Source organism: Corvus cornix, chromosome Z (genome assembly GCF_000738735.6).
Source record: "Corvus cornix cornix isolate S_Up_H32 chromosome Z, ASM73873v5, whole genome shotgun sequence".
NCBI classification, from domain to species: Eukaryota; Metazoa; Chordata; class Aves; order Passeriformes; family Corvidae; genus Corvus; species Corvus cornix.
This window is the reverse complement of record NC_046357.1, coordinates 2,690,355-2,710,668: the sequence shown is the minus strand read 5'-3', so window position 1 is coordinate 2,710,668 and position 20,314 is coordinate 2,690,355.

Sequence of the window (20,314 nt, the reverse complement as noted above, 5' to 3'; positions counted from 1 at the left end):
CAGTCTCGAAATAAATGAACCTTTCCATTTAGACTGTATTAGATAATGTAAATTAATAGAAACCCCACAGGATCCTTCTCTGTTGCCCAACATTATCTGTTAACTCCAGCTCTTCAAAAGGAAAACAAACTCTGAAGACAGGTGGGCTCAGCCAGCAAAATGCCACTGGCCCCCTTCTCCTGTGGAGCTACAGCTCTTGTAGCTCATCACAGGAGGATTGGTCAAGCCATGAGCTTCTGACTACATGTTTTGCAGGTCAGCCATGTGCCCATGAATGCTAATGAACCAGAAAGGGTCTGAAATTTTGTTTATTTGGAGTTCTAAACATGTCCCAAGACAGTTTGGGCTATGTGTAACCAGCAACCTTGTTAAAGTGCACTCAGGTCCTGGTGGGTAGCCAAAGCAGAATATAGACTGCAGAGATAATGCATCAGGAAAGGAATATTGCACTTCTATTTGAAGTCTCACCTTGTATGAAGTGCAAACTGGTGAGGTCTTCATTGTCTCCTGGTTGAATCAGGATGTGTTTTTGCTAGCTTGCTGTTTCTCCAATAAACAGTTCAAACTCACTACAGGTAATCTGTTTCAGGCATATTGTAACAAATCCAATATTGTAGCAATTTCAAATTCAGGTTTTGCCACTGAATAGTCCATGCTGAGCTCTTGTATCTTTCTTTTGGATTTCCTTTAGGATCTAATGTAGAGTCACATTATTTTTCACAAATTATTTCCCATACAACTCTGCTTCCAATAAGCAGATGTCCAATTCTGTAAAAGATCTGAGAGGTTTTTACAGAGTGGCTTTGTTTTCCAGAGAAATACATGAATATCTGAATACAATGAGCAAATATCATATGATCTTTGGGGAAAGAAAAATTCCCATTCAGCCTTCAGCTGCACCCCCTGGGGGAAATTTGTTATGTTAGGGAGAGTGTCTACTATGCACACTTCCATCCTTTCTGTGTTCAAGTTACATTATGAAACAGCTTATCTTTCAAACAATTCTGTATTGTCTTAAGGAAAATCACATTTTTTTACCCTAACACATTGGCTAGGTAGAGGCCATCAAAAGTTTCAATGAGAGATCTGCCCTGGAGGTTTAAAAACTTCCAATTACAGATGAAGCATAAATGTGCCTGAATAGACTAGACACTCAACACAGAATGCAAAAAACTCCCAGAGATTTATATATTTGGGTGAAGAGTCCTTCGAAGAAGCACAAAAAATTAAGACAAATATCGACTAAATTCTGGTTATCCTAGAGTAGATCTGGGGTCTCACCAGTGCCACATCATTGACAGTGATGTGATGCAGAGTTTTGCCTAGTGTGTCAGCTAGAATATTTATGAGAGTTGGTATGATCAGATGAGGCTGTCAACTTATCTTTACTACAGCATCACAGTTAGTGCTACAGGCTTGTTTGTGGGATCATGGGAGGAAATTATCTCTGTGGTAGCTCACACCAGTAGTTTGAAAACAGAGTTCAACATACACATGACGGCTGAGCTGTGTGCAGAACCAGTGTCTTAAGTATTGTGATTTAGAACCAGAGTCTTTAGTACTGGGATTTGACTTGGAAACAAGACCTTTACTTCTGCTAGATCACCTTGGACCACATCTTACTTATCAGTTTTAGTAGCCTCTGACTGCTCTGAAAATACAGTCTAAGAATCTGCTTCCATTTACCTTCATTATCTCCTCCTGTGTAGCCAAGAGGAGAATCAAGGATCATCCTTAACTTTCAAGACTTTATTAAATGCTTATTAGTGCTTTTAATACCTAAGTGGATGACAAAGAATATAAGCCTTCTTCTCTACTATCCTGTTTGGTTTACCTAGTGGGCTTGCAACTGCTGTAGGGGAGTTATTTTGGGATATGTGGTGTGGAACGAAAGAGAATTTGACAAAAGCTTGCCTGTGCTCTTCCCATACACAATTTTGGGTGTAATCTTCATCTTTTTCAAGTCTACAGGAAGACTGGACTGTTTGTTTTTATGTGGTTTTGTTCGGCCCTTTTTCTTAATGCCTGCTTTTTTAATCTCTGAGGCAAGGAGATATAAATATCTTAGTTACCTTTCTTTTTCTTTTTTCCCGTGGGATTGATCCTGGACAAAGAAATGCTTGCCAGTGAAACCCAACTATTCTAGAAGGCATGTTTGGAGAAAGTCCAGGAAAGCAGTACAAAGAAGCTCACCTAGCACAAGGCAAAACGTGAATTTTTCAGGGTAGTGTTCTGTCTTCATGGTATTTTATCCCACCATTTCCACTTTAGTAACAGTGAATGTATTTGCATTGTTAGTTTTAGATTTTCTCCATTATAATTTTTGTCTCAGAATTTTATACAGCATAACTGGTCTGCCAAGTCATTAGCTTTTCCTAATTCAAATGTTTTCAAGCGTATTTCCTGGCTTGGAACAAAGTAATTTAAAAACAGTAACTATGGTTAACTGAATTATGAGAGTCTACATGTATACTCACCTTTGGCTTTACTACTCTTGGTCATTTTATTTTTCCTTCAGCTATTATTATGCAATAGATAACTTGGAGGAATTTTTTTTTCATTCAATTATTTATCAAATATTTTTTAATATCAATTTTTTTCATTCAATTATTTATCAAAAATTGTTTCAGTCATCTTAAAATAATTCACAAATAGCTATTTGACTTTCATGCATAGAATAGAAAGCCAGGGAGGGGTTAGATTTGCCAAACTGAGATAACAGTGTCATGGTTCTCATTAGCCCCTCTATATTCCAGAGCTCAGTGATTCCAGCGATTGCCCAGAAGGTGGGATCCCTCAAACTTAGTTTGACTACAGATGGGCCTTGCATATGACACTAACCACTGTTGTTTAGGACATCTTGGCAGGGCCTGTTTTGAACTCCCCATCAAGATTATTCTTGCTTTATATCAATAACAATTGATGTACAAAAATCTCTTGAATGAGGATTTGCATCTAGTGAGCCACATCTCATTTAAGCTTTCTAACTATTAATCTGAAGCATCACATTACAGCAGGAGTCTCCAAAGAGTGCTCCTACCTGAAACATGTGACTATCCTAGTAGTTAAGGTATATTTCTGACAGCTGAGAAATTCTGATTTATGGTTGGCTTGCATAAGAATACAGATCTGAGCTAAATATTTTTGCATCTTCTAATCCATTGGCCTGCCAATAGATTACTTGCATAACTGTGAATATGGCTTCTTTTAATTATTGCCTGTCTGCCCATAAACTCTGTAAACTTGTAGATTTCTTGGTTTTTTCGTAATGCAGTGTGAATGTTCCTGTTCACTCTTAGCCTCCATCTTAGATTTGCTGCTAGGAACACATAAATACTAGGAGTGTTGTTGTAATACAAAAATGCTGCTAGCAAGGATTTTCTTGCTATTTCTAAGCCCGTGAGAGACTTTTCTCTCTCACAGAAGAGGTAACAGAGTTCTATAAACAATCAAACACCTGCAGCCTTGAGAAGTCTTGTTTATAGTACGGTAGAAAAATATTTTGACAATGGATGTTTTAGGATTTTAGCCAATCACCCCAAGGGGTGGATGATCCTTTGTCCAATTAGACTATGAAGAAAAAAGTCTATAAAAGAGTTTGTAAAATAATTAAATTAATCAATCTTGCTGCACAATTCCTGCCTGCTGGATCTTCTCTCCTCCTCCCTACAGCTGCAGGACACGGTAAAATACCCTAGGCTTGCAGTAATATGTCATGGCTGCCTGAAGTTTCTCCTCTGCTAGCAAGGGTAAAACTTCTTGAAAATTCTTTTGTGAACTGAACTTGTTCCATCTTAAGGGTAGATAGTTTTTTTTAACCTTATATCTCATACAAGAGACTGCCCCTGAATTTAGTAATCCTGGTTGAGAGCTCCTTCTTTACTCTAAAATATTTTCTTTTGTCTCCCATAGTGATTACCAGCCTGTGTTTTTCTAGATTTAAACAAGTTACACTTTTTCAGTCTATTATCACATGAAAAAGGTTCTATTTCCCCTGTTACCTCAGGGTACAGTTTGGATTCTCTGAGATTTTGCTGCTAATGAAAAGAGAAACACCTGTTTAGGCTGTTGCCCCCATTTTATGTCTCTTTGGCCAAGGGTGCTTTCATTTCTGAGTTGTTGAAGTGTGTTTCAGTGGTTAGCCACGGAATGTAACAGCCTGGGTCCAAACTGGCAGGTGTTTTTAATTTTAACAGTTTTTGGACTTCCTGTCACAGACACTGAATTGGATGCTGAGGAGTGGAATGGCACTGAGAGGTCCAAGTTTGCAAGTGCACCACCAGGACTTGGAGAAGAGGGAGGGCTGGCATGGGGCATTTGCAGCATAAGCATCTGCAGGCTGACACCATGCAGCAGCACGATCCATCTCTGTGGTGCTGTTGCAGAAGGAACCCTAAAAAAAACATGCAGGCAATCCCCTGCTGTTTAACCAATATCAATAAAATGTACTGTTGTCTTGGTTTGAAAGACAGGTGTCTGCTAAGGAAGGCAGGAGCCTCCCTTGGAATGGTAGATGCAACCCCCCTCCCCTCCGAGTTATTATAATTTTGAAATCAAGGGGCTTTCAGGCAAAGATATGAGGAACAGGAATAACAGTTCTTTACTATTATATATCTATATGTGTATAACAAGGCAAACGAACAACAATAACTACGGCAGTAACAGCAAACAATCACAAACCCAGTCCCAGCCTTCTCGGCTGTCGGGCCCTTTCCCCTCGGGTGCAGTTCCGCTCGCAGCCGGCAGGGGCGCTGGCGGCTCCCGGTGAGCAGGGCAGGTGCGATGGTTCCCCCGCGGCTGCAGGGGGCGCTCCGGAGCGAGCTCGGGGAGCACGCGGCACCGGTGCCCTGGGATCCCGGGAGGGATGGAACAAAGGCTCCACAAACCCCTGGGCAGCCGATCCCAGTGTCCGGCCGGACCCTCGGGAACAGCAGGCTGGAACAGCAGGGACGAGCACAAATCCTGGGTGGCAGACGAGATGTATCCAAACTCAGGAGCTGTGGTGGGAACCCCCCGGAGGTCTGGGCAGGCAGGGCGCGGTGGGGCTACCGAGTAGCAAAGGCTCGAAGCAATGACAGGGACAGGGCGGCCACAGCCCGGCTCCCAACTGGAGCTGGGAAGGCAGGCTTGGGATCCTGGGGTTTCTCTGGTAGGAGAAAAGCAGTTGAAGAAGCAGCCTTCCTCTCCGTCCAAACTGGGAACTGAGTGCCCACAAATCTAGGTGAAAGAGATGCACCCCCTCTCTCTATGGCCAGGTCCTTTGTTTTCCTTAAGCACTCAGCAATTAGTCCCCCTGGCAACATGTATGGAGAAAATTCCTTTACGAGAAAAAGAAAAAAAAAACAGAAGGAGAACTAAAACCCCAACAGTTGTGATTAAAAAATCAAGAAACATACAGATCCTAAGGGATGTCTTAACAAAAAAAGAAACACTTCAAGCAAAGGTGCTGATAATTCCTTATGATGTCGTAGCGCCAAAATGACCTCTGCAAATTTCCCTCTCCTGTTTTGAAGAATGCAAAACTTTCTTAGCTCTTTCCAGTTGAGAATGTTTAATTAAAACATTTTCTTGTTTTCTGAGGAAAAAAAAATGAACTTAGACCTGTCAAATGGTGACAGACTTACTTAATGAGTTCTCAGCATAAGCCTTAAAACAATGTGATAGGGGACATGCTGAAAGTGGCTGCATGAAAGTGAAAGTCTACATAATTACCATGATGTAAGTTCCTGTCTTTCATCAAGGCAGGGAAAGGTTGTTGTCTCAGTTTTAGAGACACTCACTCCAGAGTGTTTCGTCCAAAGGGAAAAGGGCCTCCCCTTTTCCTCCACCAACAAGACAAGTGGCTCACAGCAAGCGGAAGTGGAAAAAAACAAACTGTTTATTAACACCAAACAAAAGCAAGGCAAAACATGGGAAAAAAACCCCCTCAAAATACAGCAAATGCCTGGAGAGGGAACAGAGACACGGGCTCGGACCAGCCGGGGTCACCCTGCGGCCCTGCTGGGGCCAGCCCACAGGCTCCCTGGACTGGCGAGTAGAGAAGGGAGGCAGTGAGGCAAGGGTGGAAGGGAAGGGAAGGCAAAAAGACAAGACAAACCAACATTACCTTTTTCCCACTAACCGGAACACAAAAGAAACCCAAAGAGCAGCACAGCGCTCCCCACGCACTCCCTCCCAAGCCCCGCTGAACCCCAGAGCCCCTGAGCTGTTGGGCTCAGCCGTTCAACTGCCCCGTGCCCGGATCCTGTGGCCCCGCCCCCCGGGTCCATCTTAGAGAAACAGCGTCCTTGGGCATTGAGAGGACAGTTAAAGAATAAAGTGGCTTCATAACCTCACCCCGGGACAGTTGTGGAGGGAGCATGACAGGAAAATAGGAATAATATTAAGAGTGAAATGACATGTCAAAGAGTAAAACTGAACTGCCAAGGGTATAAGCAACCCTGAAGTTTGGGAAATTTGTATCTAATCTCTGTGGCCTTTTCCTCATTTACATAATGAATAGACAACAATGGTTTAGACCTCAGTTTCCTCCTCAGGCACTGGCCCTTGGCAATGAAAGAGTAGCTGATCAATATGGGGACTTGACGAAGATCTGAGAAATATATGAAGGACAGGCCTTCCAGGTTACAGAAGGGATTGCTGCAAGATGGTGTGGAACTGCACTCAAGAGAAAATGCTTAATCATAGCTTTGAACTCCCAGACCTGGCCTATCGGCAAAGCAAGAGCAATAGCGAGCAGTGAGCTGGGCTGCATGTGGGTCTCTTATTTGATCTTTCCACTCTTTCTGAGTACTTAGAGGTAGATTGATACAGAACATAAAGCATAAGCACAGAAAAGAGATATCTTTTCCCAGTATAACAGTGCAAGTATTAAAGGATATGATTCTCTGTCACATATGGCTGCATACATAGGCAAAGCAAATGCTGCCACTCAGGGGTCATATACTTTGCAGTGCTTCAGAACAAGGGCCGTTCATACTTGAGATACATTTGTTTGAGAAATTTGCTTTGGTTTTGGGGTTATAAGAGAAATATGAATGCAATCTGGTCCCTCTATATAACATCCTGTCTTTCATCAAAGCAGGGCCTTGAAGAACAGGGGACTTCTTCCTGACATGTGGGAAAAGCAGTTGTTGGCAGTCTTTAAGTGTTGTGTCATGTAAACAGCCTTGTGGTGTCATGCCCCACCTACCACAGGAGCTTGCTCTGCTGCGGGAAGGAGACACATAGACTCTGAATGGAGGAAAGACAGAGATGGCTTGTTTTGACAAGACCTTGCTTTGCAGAAGATATGCAGAAGAGAAAAACTGCTTTATTTGACCCAACCTACTGTGACCATCACTTTGGTAGTAAAAGAAATAGGAGAACTAGTTCCATTCTTAGCTGTAAGTTCTGTTTTCTAGAAGTGAAACAAAGTGAAAGAACTCTTTCATTCAGGAAGAAACAATATTGCAATAAACAGAGAACAATTCTATTTAATTTATCCCTTTTGTCTCAGGTTCTTAAATGAAGGAAGGGGGCTTCTGAGTTACCAGTTCCAGTACTGTTCAAGGCATTTGCAATCAATATGTTTGTAAACTGGTCAGTCTCCACCTTAAAACTGATTGGTTTTGATAGGTACTACTCCTTAGGGAAAGCTTTTTTCATAACTCTGCATCTCTGAGAGCTATTTGTGAGAAAGCATTTGAGCATCTATTTTGTTTTATATTTTGGAGTAATTTGAAGGCAGAATTATAAAGGAATCTACAAATGACTTTTTGTTCTTCCTTTCTAGAAGGAAAGGAAGCACCTTTCATTGCAGAGGAATACAATTTTGCAAGATACCTTTATGTTCAATCTCTTGTCTTTGGAGTCATTGTGGCAATGACCCTTTGTTTCCATGTTTAATGACTGTTCAGAGGTCAGCAATATTCTCTTTAAACACAACAGACTATCTAGATGATAAAAAGAATTTGAAGCACCTTTTCATGCAATCATTCCATCACACAGCTCAATAAAGAAAGTTTGGATTTCCTTAATTTTATTATACTACATTACAAGTGACATCACACATGCATAGCACAAGAAGCATTCACAATTCAATGATTTTTACTGTGTGTAATGGCCTTTAATGCTATCTCTTAGTAAGCATGGACAGGTAGCAAAATGCAAAATCTAACTTATGTTCAATATTTCGTAACAGCTCTTGATGGCTCTTGATGACCCTCTGCCACTGTTTTCCTCGGTCCTTTCCTATCTGTGGTTATTAAAGTATCTAGGATTTTTCACTGGCTAGGAAATCATCAGCATTAGCACTAAATATGACTTAAGATATGTCCATGGTCACAGAATCAGAATCATATGGTCAGAGAATCATAGAATGGTTTGGGTTGGAATGGACCTTAAAGACCATCTAGTTCCAACCTCCCTACCATGGGCAGGGACACCTTCCACTAGTCCAGGTTGCTCAAAGACCCATCCAACCTGGCCTTGAACACTTCCAGGGATCGAGGATCCACAACTTCTCTGGGCAACCTATTCAAGTGTTTCACCACCCTCACAGTGAAGACTTTCTTCCTAGTATCCAATCTAAACCTACTCTGTTTCTGTTTAAGGCCCAAGTAAGACATGGTGAATGGAAGGGAGTATTGTCAGCTTGTTCTAAAAAGCCATGGTCCAGGCACTGCATACCAGTTAGTCATGGAGCTGGGGCTGTTGTTGCCAAAGTTCAAATAGTTGCATGGTTATCAGCTCTTCTCTAGTGATGCTGCTTTGGGTGGAATGTAGATCTTGTCCCTCTATCTTCCCCTTAAATATTTTTTCCATGCAAAACCTGAATTCAAAGCCTGTGAAGGCTGCTTTAACTTGGCTGTGCCTCATGGTGACACAAATCCAGTAATGCCTTTTTGCTTAACTGAGTTTCTGAATCATGAAGAGCAAGAAAAAAATAAGACACACATCACAGATCTGAAACTCTGATAAGTTTCTGAGTAGTGTTGAGTAGGCTTTGTACATCTTTGTACATCAAGTTCTCACTTATGGTACTGGATAAGCTTATCACAAAAAAGGAAGCCGTTAACAGAGGGAAAAAATCCAAGAAAGGTCACATTTCTTTACATAACTTTCTTACAACTTATTTAAAGGAGAGGGGTTTTTCAATTCAAGTAATTTTAAAAGTGAAAATTATAGTGCAAGCCAGAAGCTATTAATGTGCATCCTGTACTAGTTAGTCTGTTCACCTCAAGGAAGTTTATCTTCAGAGATCAAAAGACTCAGAAATATTTTCTCTCACGTCACGTTCCATGCTTTAAAGAGCAAATCTCAAAGTTAAAGGAGATTCTGATACTCTTGGTGAAATATCTCTTTTGAGGCTCTAGGGAGTTTGATGGAACCATCGCTGTCTTTGTAAAAGTATAGGCATATGGTGGAAGATTTGATATTTGCTGTAGCTTTAAATGTGCAAATCAAACCAACAACATTTTCCTGATTGTTATTAACTCATTTCGAAAGGGATAAATACAGTGAGACATTTCTAAGTTACTTACAAGATCCAGATTTTTTTTGTTTGAGAATGCCTTTTCAGAGACCACTGCACAATGAAGCTGTGGGATTCCAATTGCTGCTGGTAAATAAGGGCACTTAACTACCTAGTTTGTATAACCCTGTGTCCACATACTACAGGTTGAAGAGCTTCTTGAAAGTAGTTTTTTTTGGTGGAAAAATATTTCATTTATCTTATCTTCCCTAGAAAATACTAGAAAATAATTTTTTGGAATAGAAAAATCCAAACTGATACACTTTTCTAATACATATTTCCTTAGATAAAACCATATTTATTCTCTAAGTAGACATGAATAGGTTATTATTTGAACTCACAGAAATGTTCTCTGTTTTTTAATAACCAATCAAAAAAAATTTTTGAAAATTCTTATGAAAAAGCTAAAATGAAAGAACATTCCAGCTCAGAGGAGCTTGACAGTCCTGGCACTCTGAAGAGTGACAGCCAAGAGCTGAAGTAGAAGGCAGGTCATACAGAGCCAGCAGGGTGTCTTCCTCTTCAGATTTTGGGTACTGTTAGTTTTTGTGCTCCTGTCCTCCTTCACTCCCCTTTCAAGGAAGGTTAGGCAAAGCTGGTGCACTTCCACAAAATGTTCTTACGTGTTAACATTTTTCAGAGAAAAAGTTCTGTCAAAAATTCCTCATCCATCTCTATATCTAAGTCTACTTGTGGTTTATATTGTATAACAATAATGTAATAATTTACATAATTGAATTGCTCATAAAGGCTATTATGACTGAATTTCCCAGACACATAGTTACTGAATTGCTTCAACAACAAAAACATAAAGCCACTGTGGAGATTAATAAAGCTATCAAACCTGAGCTGGAGTTCTGCAGCCAATGGAATTTTTCAATTTGGCTGCAACAAATGAATAATAATGAAATTATTCATTATTATTCAATAAATGAAATTATGCTGACATTTTCAAATCTGGTTTCCTGACGCCAGGCACACAGTCCTTAGGCAGACAGCTATACAGTCCCAGCCTTGAGTGACTTATTGCTTTGGAAAATCAGTGCCACAGCTGTCAAATTAAGGATTTCATGACTGCAGAAGCCCAAGATTGAAAAAGTAGGCTTTGCTACTTAAGCCTGCAAGGATTCATCCTGTGTACAACTCCAGGTATTTCACAGCCAAAAGCAATGATGTATTTTGAGTAGCCCCCTCCATCCACAATGCTCATGGAGATGCTGGAGGCCAAGGGCAGGGCCCAGATGTGGAAAACCCAACAAGTCTCCCCTTGGCTGTATCTTCAAACACACTTTTTTTGTCAGGCTGTGGAATGTGTTGGGGCAAGGAGCCAGCCAAGATTCCTTGCTCTGAGGGCAGTGAGCCATGGACTCTTCACCCAGCCGGGATGGGGGTGTCCCCACATCTCGGTGAGGGGTTTGGATTTTGTGTTTATTACCTCACAGTGACACCTGCTGGAAAAGGAGCTTCATTCAGGCAAGGAAGATTATTTTTCTTATGAATTACACATCCACCGGATGCCAGGAACAGGATATTATGTGAGGCAAAGATCATAGAAAGACTAGCACAAGTGAAAAATACCATCAGAACATGAAAAAACTTCTCTAAAAAATTAGAGAACAGCACTGCAATCTTGTAAAGCAGCCTGTTGCAATTTCCTGAAGACATGTACTGGCTGACCATAGTTTTACACCCAAAGTCCAGCATCATTTGAGTCCCAGAGCAGACTTCGGAGGAATGTGCTGTTTCTCTGCACAGTGATTTCTGACGATGCTGAAGTCCTCTTCCAGTCATCTAGTGAGGTTTAATCAATGTATGGAACATGTTTTTCTCCCATTCCCATACTTTAGGAAACCATTCTTTCATTTGTAAAAGGCATAATTCTCTCTTGGAAGTCCTTGTGGACTCTCTCAGCTTCCCAAGAGATTCAGAAAGCAAAAGGAAGGTAGGGAGGAAATCTGCCGCTGGGCGTTCAGAGAAGCTATTCTTCTAACATAGGCGTGTTAACATTTAACAAACCAAGACTGAAAGGGCTTCTCCCACTCAGGAAAATACCACTAGGTGTCACTAAATTCCAAGGATTGTCAGTACTGGTCCTAAGACGTACGTCAAAGGGAAAGCACTGTGCATATTTCCTATATACACTGCTTTATTTCTATGCCTTTTTGCAGTGAGCAAAGTGTGAGGTCATTTTAGCTTTTAGCAAGATTTGCATTTGTTTTGGGAAATACCCCTGGCTTCCAAGTGGCACGCATAAACCTTCAGCTTTCCGATTTTAATGGATTTTTTTTTTTTTATATAGAGCATGGGTGAAATAATCTTGGCCTGTATAAGCTGTTAAATTCTACATGTTTGAATTTGAGAGGAGCTATTTTAATCTCAGGATTAAAATAATGACAGTGTTTTTTCTGGTTTTCCAGCCATCTGGACTCAGAGAGGTTGCACTCAGTGGAATTCTCATCAGCATCTCATGTAGTCAAAGTAAAACCTGACCCAACTGTATTTGCTTTCAGAATAATTTTGTATGTGTACATACAACACATAAAGAAGTGTTAAAACTAAGGCTACCAATGAAGCTGCAAACACAGCTTTGTCCAAACATCCTGTAAATTTTAGAGCAAGCATGAGGGGGACCAACATTTTTGTAAGTTTAGTTTCTCTCTCATGCTGAGTTGTGATTTCATTAAGCAGTAAGGGAGGACACAGAGACAAAGCAGATTTTGAGTACAGTGGCCTAACTGATTTTGACAGGTGTATCAGAGGTCTTCCAGCAACCTCCTAAAGCCAACTCTGCTCACTTTCCTGCCTCAGTGATTGTCTGATCTTTCTTCAGAAAGGAAGGATATGGAGTCAGGATGTGATTGTGAACAACCAGAAAGCAGGATTTATCAGCACACAGTATGTAACTACATCTGCCTTTAGTGTGTGCAAAATGTCTCCGTAACAGGGATTTCTGCTGGAGCTACTGACGCATGGCCCTGGGCAGAGCTCTGTAAGGCAGAGCTTCCTTAAGCTGGCAGTGCTTTTCCTGGGGAAAGCTCTGAAGATATTTGTGTTTCTTAATTTGGTGCCAAAGGCAGGATGCAAGTGTGTGCTGGAAAAAGGAAATAACAAAGTGAAAAGTGAATACCCATTCCTTCTACTGAAGGAAAAAAGCTCTGCAAGGGAAAAAGTAGCATGTGTGTCTATTGGTAATGACTGATATGCATGCAAGGAAATTGTGCTGAGATTACCTGCTCATCTTTTGTTCTTTGTCACGTGACAGGAATATTTCCTGAGTTTCTTTTTTGTCAAAAGTAATTTTTAAAAAATACATATATTCCAATAGTTTAAGCTCTCCTCCTTTTAGGAAGAAAATCTCCTTCTAGAATCCCATATTTTATAATTACTGTTTTCTCTGACAGGGGGTGATAAGAGTAAGCCTCTCATTGCTCTGATCGCTTAGTTTGCCTGTGCTCGCATCCCCACTCAGACACATTAATTTTGAACTTCAATGTAGTCTTCTCATGCGCAGAGCAGTAAAATTCTTTCTGGCACATTTTTTTCCATGTAGAAAATGAAGATGACTTATCTCATGTACCTCATGTTTTAAGGTTTAATACACGAATGTTTGCAGAGTGTATTGAAGATGAAAAGCAGTATATTGTAAGCAGTACCTTCTACTACTTCAATCACAGAAGGAGCATTAGTGCTTTTCCTCATCCCTCAAATAAACAGCAGTGCTATTCCTTCCTAGGCATCCATCAAAAATACATCTAAAAAACAGGAAGAAAAATAATTATAAGGCATCATAAATAAACAAATACAGAACTAAATTATTGTAAGATGACAAAAATCATGACTGAAATCTCTCTCACCGGCTTCTTTTGATCTCCTCGAGGCTCATTAAATTATGGGCGGCAGACCCTGCTTCCGTATTAGAGAAAGAAGCTAAAGTGCTGCTTACGTGCAAGCAGAAGTTTCAAAGGTAATGAGGCTTGGGACCAGTAGACCAGAAGGTATAGTTTGATCTGCATGCATTTTCCACCTCCCCTGCTGCTTATTTGCATTGTTCGTCATTTTCCAGACAGCTCAGAAATCCTCAGCTGATTTGTTAATATTTGCACAGTGCTCATAAGCATTACCGATAGTCTTCAGGTACACGGGGAAAAAAAGCACAGGCCCAGTGAACTTCCAATCAAATTACTTGAGTTGTGACACTCTCGTTTTCATCTGCTCCTTATCCTGGATGAGCATCAAAGATTTTCCATAGCAACTGTGAATGATAAATTCACAAAAATGGGTTCTAAATTCAAAGCCTATAATTGAAAGGAAGTGGTGAAGTTCTGCTTCCTTGGGTTCTACATGTAAGGGATAGAGACATCCTCTATTTTTCTGCGGATATCCTGGTTTATTTTTCTTTCTCTTGTTTCTGTTGGCTTTTTCTTTTTTTTTTTTTTCTTTGTATTCCTTTGCTGAATAGGGTTGAGGTATGCTACAAATCAAATATCTGTGTAAGGACTGATGTGGAATTGTCTCAGCAGATATGCTAAAAGCAAAATAGCATATCTAAAAGCAAAATTGGCTTCCAATTGCCTTTGCCTAACATTTGCTACATGCTGTGCTAATTAGCTTTGTGGGCCAGTGCTGCACAAAAGCACTGATAGAAGTGAGATCCCCTGCACCTGGAATGGACTTCTATGGCAAGGAACACTTGCAGATTTGAGCCCTTTATTATGGACAAGAAGTAGTATTTTAATGCATCTTCAAAAAGGGGAAGAAAATTATTTTAACATCTTACATAAGGTAAAAGAGACAAGCAAATTCTAACCCCATAAGCAGCCTACATTACAACCAAGTTCATTATCAAGTGCTTTGTAATACGTTCTTCTCTTTGCTCTGATGCCTAACAATTCTTCTTTCTCAGGAAGGTTGACTTAAACAAGGATACACCAAATGACACACTGGGGTGTCATAAATGACTGCCACAGACTGATTGCTGCTACGTGTCCACTACATCCTCCAGCGCAGAATGCGAGGACTTGCTGTTGTGGTGAGCAGCTGTGCCCATGTCAGCCCATCCTGCTGTGTGGCATCACTGCTCACAGGTACATGGCAAGCATCTGTGCATAGTGCAACCTAAAATGACTTCCCACCATACTACTCCTTTGGTAAAGGAAAGTAATCAAGAAATGTGCAAAGCAGATTAATTTAGTCCTTGTTTTTATTGTCAGTGACTTTTTATATGCTGTTGAAAGTCTGTGAAGGAGTTTCTAATGGCAGAGGGAGTTACAATGAGACAGGAAAGGGTGAAGAGAGCTGCTCACCCCTGCACAGCAATACTAGTATGGAAGATTTTTGTGTAAACTGTATCCTCTCTTTGAATATAAGCCCCTGCTGAGACTGAATCCTAACTGGGACAAAAGCACAGCACAAGGAAACTGATACTACTTAAATCTGTGCTAGATTACTTTCTTCCTCTTTCCTTTCTACGGTTTAAGGAGTCAACAGTAAGCATATCATGTTCCCAGTATGCAGCACTTCTATAAAGAGAACAAAATTTCCTTAAAATCTACAAAGGAACTCCTGAGCATATGTTGTTATCAACAAAGTTTTTGACAGTAGACAAGAAGCAAAATAGAAAATAAATTTTTGAGCGGCATTTCTACAGGTTTATTCAAAGCTCATAGTGAAATGACAGTGCCTCCTATTAAGCCAAATCACAAAGAATCTGTGAAATCAAAGACACAGCTATGAAACATATAATCAGCTGGTAAAATAGAAAAAAAAATCATGCTTGGAGATGAACATTTTGCTTTATAAAGACAGCAACCACCAGCTGCAAATAGGGAAACAAAAAGGCATTATCTTCTGTTTCCAAACAATATTTGTGCAGAGGGGCCTGAGATATGAAAACATTTACAGTTTCCCTTTCTAAAAAATTGTGTTTTGACACAAAGCACAAATTAAAAATAGTATGCAGATAATAGCTAGGAGATTTTAACAGTGAGGTGCTACGACAACTTCCTAACCTCCTCAGTAGTAGCGGCTGCTGATAGAGAGGAGCATGTGGTTTGCTGCATGACGTCGTGGGATATCAGCTGGTTTTCTCTTCAGCATTAGTCCCCTCAGTGATGAGCCGGGGCAATCAGAAGCCTGTTTGAATAAAGGAAAAGAAGAATATCAAAAGGCAGATTGGAATTGGTATTCAAATGAATACCGTGAAATCTCAAAGTGAGATTACCAGAGTAATGATAACACAGTTGTCTCAAAAAGAAGGCTGTTATTTTAAGAAATGAAATTTCACCAAAAAAAAAAGAATAAAGAAATCAGCCCGACCAAAACCATGACTGTCAGATGGAAGGGAAATCTTTAATATGAAACACTTCTTTACCTACTGTTGTGAAATTGGCAAATATATTTGAGAAAATTTTTATCCTTATCCAAATATATATCCTAATTTTTACATATATCAAAAAAATCTAAAATAAACAGATTCACAATTTTATATTTTCTCCAGAACCTCAGATCAAAACACCAAAGGAATTTTTTTCATTGATGTTACTTAAAATAATTTTAGATTTATACTTGTGAATGAAAAAATACAAGAAGCATGTAATGTAAATAAGCAAGATGATTGGTTTATTATCTTTGCTATTTGGTTACAAAAAGATTAGAGTATTTGCTTATATTTAGTTTGAGTAAAATGCTGTCTGTTCTTCTGTGGTTTGCAACAAAGGCTAGGTAGTTTGCAGGAGAGTGAAAGAACAAATGAGAGTGTAATGTAATGTGTCTGCAGCTTCTCAGATGCTGAGAAAGTAACCAGAACATAAGGGCCTGTATGGAACTAATCTTTAACATTCCTTTCCTACAGTGTTGGTACCAAGCTGTGTTACAGTCAAAAGTGCAAGCCAATGGGATTGCTGTGTTACTGTATAGGTCTCTTGAAATGTCAACTTTCTTTCTGGCAAGGTAAATGAGCTTTTAGTTGTCTTCAGTATTTTTTCTTGATAGATTATTAACTTTGAAAATACCTTTGTCCATCAATTCTAGTTTTTGGAGGAAAATTGGAGATGCTTTTGAATATTTAGTGGTGAATGAACCCCAATGAATTCCTCAGATGCTGGGAGAAAGCTGAATATTGACTATACCTGCCAGCAGGCATGCCATATACCTGCTGTATGGGAATATGTGTATGTAGTGTTAGTTTTCTGGTTTTCATTTAAAAAAGAGGAAAATTTTGTGATGCTTTTTGGGCTGTTCCTGTCCATGGATTACAGCTTAATTAATACTTTCTTAGTGGTTGCTAGGAGTCAGAACAGTGTGACCCTGAAAAAAAAAATTATCTGTTTGTTTTACTTAAATGATGCATCCATCTGTTGGATGATATTCAAAACATGTTTTTACACTTCGAAGCTAAATCTGAAATGAGTCGCAAAAAGAGCTAGTGCTGAGTTGCTAGCCGTGTAGTTTATTTCAGAAGAAATTCCTCCCCTCTGTCTACCAGTACGTGCCTCGCTTTGTTTGAATAGAGCATCCTGTGCTCCTGCTTTCAGAGCCACATAGAGAGTCATATTTTGTAAACCCATAGAAACAGTTGTCCAACAGAATTCTTTGTCTTTCTAAGCTTCACTTGACTGTCACTGTTATTTCTCTAGTGGAAAACTCATATTTTTTTCTGTTTTAACCCATTTCTTTTACTGAAAGAACAAAAAAAGACCAGCATTTTTGTTCCTTTTGAAGTTGCCCTCAGAGCGAAATATGACCTTCTGCTTCACAATCAGAACATCTGAGAAACTTCTCCCATTGATGTTAGCACATCCCAGTGACCAGATGAGTTGTCTCAGACTGACATGTGTTTTTGCTTCTGTGTGTGATTTATCCCTTCTTTATCCAGAGAAATAGTCCATATCAGCATCAATGCCTTTTGGGGCTCACATGGTACCTTCCTGCTCTACAACGAAGATGCTTCTGCTATAAAACTCCATTCCTGACAGGTGACACATCTGCACAAAGAACCCAACCCATCAAACTGCTGTATGCCTGAACTGTGCAAATTCCAAGGCTAGATAAGATATGTGTAAGATCTTAATTTATTCTAAAAAATGAAAATTCTTGTGTTCCTTCTGCTTCAAGTACCTCTACCTCTTTATGCCTCAGATGCTGTTTGTCCTCTTTCTCCTGCATATATGGTACCCACATCCTACCTTCCCAAACAACACAACATATTGAAGGACTGACAGGGTGACTTCTGGGTACCAGTGAAAGAGTGGAATGTCTGCCCTTGAATTGCTCTGCTAAAAGGAAATATTTTCTATGTAAATCCCCCAACCCTCATAGACTATCTTTGTTGCATTTGGCTGAAGAGAAAGAAAAGTTTGCCCTGCAAAAAAGGGAAATGGAAGTACACTAGCTGCAAGAACATAATGATTTTGTTATTTTAATTGCAAGCATAATGATTTCATTATTTTAATTGCAAGCATCTTGATGAGGTGCTGACAGAACTGGAGAATCTGTTCTTTAAAATGTTTACCAGCAGACAGTTGAAAACAGCTAACTGTATGGGAATGTGTATGTTTTGGCCTTTTTTTCTAAACAAAATTTGCAGCTGTGCATCCTGACCTGCTTCAGGAGGGTAGCAGTTCACAGGCCATCGGCTGAGCAGCACAGAGAATGATACAGCTCTGAGTGATGTGATCTTGAGAAAGTGCTAAGCCTGTGCACATTTCTGTGCTCAATGGCTCTTTCACTCGTAAAAAAAAGATGGAATATTTTACATGTGTAGTCATACTGCTGCCTGTGGATAATTGCTGTGGATGTGACCAGTGTCTTCTGTAGTTTTCCATATTTGCGTGCCAGCACGCACCTGAACCTTGACAAATACAGATGAAAACAAGGTGTTGCAAACAAGTAAAGGAGCCTTCATGTATTACTGCTATTTACAGTTTTATTCAGTGTACAAAGTTATTGTGCAAAATCCACATTCAGAAAAACACTGTCAAGGAAGTGCCTTGACACAATTACTTGAATGGATCAGTTCTGCTTGTTCCTGCAAACTTATCCAGTTGACAGACACAAATGGACTGAAAACCCAGCTTTGTTATGTAGATGGGTTATTGACAATTTCTTGAATAAAACAAAAGAGATTCTGCAATCATTAGACTTTCATAAAGATTCAGCTAATTTACATCACGGTTACTGAATATTAGTCTTGCTTTCTTCATGTAGTATTAAATCAACAGCTTGCTCAGAAATAATAGCTGAGACAGGGAATGAGTAGGTCCCTTGTGTGCACGCAGTGATGGTTACCTGAGTGATGCTTAGGGTAATGCACATCTCATGGTACAGCACAATTTGACTTCTTTTGTGGAAGATGAACAAGTGTCTTCATCTCAATTCTCTGAGGTCACAGTTTTTTGCCTGACTTTCATCCAGTCAGAGAAGTATGGTTAATAGTCAGATCTCTTAATTTGAATCAGATTGATCAGATGAATCAGATTAATAACTTGCTCTATGTTCTGTAAAGATCATGATTGTTTTTGTAGTACAAACATCCATAGAGGGTCACTTTTCCCTCCACAACTTTTGTTGTAACTTGAACAAAACTTGCAGTGCCATCTAAATAGATAAAAAATATTCGGGTATTTGCTTTTTTAAAAAAACCATGTCTACTACACAATGTATTTATCCTGTTAAACTTCTACACTTGCTCTGGAAATTTAAAAATATATTTTTGATCTGCTGTAGCTGATTCATGTACCTTTCATAGGGTACTTGGCAACAAAGCAAATCAATTTGTAATAAGAAACCACTGCAATATTAGTTCAGAGACACATACTAGAAAAACATCACAAAGCACGTAACAGGTAGGCTCCAGTCACTAATTCTTAATTGCTACATAGGGGAAAAAAAAATCAGTTTTTTGTAAAAGTTCAGTAAACCTGCAGTCTAGTTTAACACATGAATTTTAATTAAATATGTTGCTTGACCAAATGAGTGCACCAGAAATGCTGATGATTTTAAATCCTTCTTCTGTGCTTGCCTGTATTAGGAAGAGTGAAACATACCACACTCACCATCTCAGAAAAGAGTTACCTCACATGAGCCACCCCTCCAGGGACACACAGTCTGGTGGCTCAGATCTCATTGCAGTATCTCACCATTGACGCTTCCTCAGACAAACAAGTGACACCAGCTGGACTTGCTATCATTGCTGTGCCATATTCTGCCTTTAGAGGTTTCACACTGCAAACAACCCTGAGCCACATTCTCTCGACTTCCTGTGATCAAAGCAGGAGTGTTCAGGAGACATAAAAACATGTGCTCAGGTCCTTCTGAAGTTAGTAGAGTATCAGTGTATGTTGAAGTGCTTTGTGGAAAATGTATGGAATTAGTTTTGAACTTAAAATTTCATTACTGGGTTATTGAACGGAGCTTTTGTAAGCAGACTATATAAGTGGAAGCTGAGGTAGCCTTGACAGCAGAACTTGTATTGGGATGACTCTGCTAATGTTTCATATGGCACCACAGCTGACCTCCATGGAACCATAGGTCAGTTGATTTTAGTACCTGAAGCAGCTGTCATCTCACCTTTGACTGCAAAGAAATGGACTCATAACCAGAGAATCATAGAATGGGTTGGGTTGGAAGGGTCACAGTGAGCAGGGACACCTTCACCTAGGTCAGATTGCTCACAGCCTCATCCAGCCTGACCTTGAATGTTTCCAGGAATGGGGCATCCACCCTCTTACTGGACAACCCGGTCCAGTGTTTCATCACCCTCATTCATAAAAATGGGTTTTTTTAAATATCTAGTCTGAATCT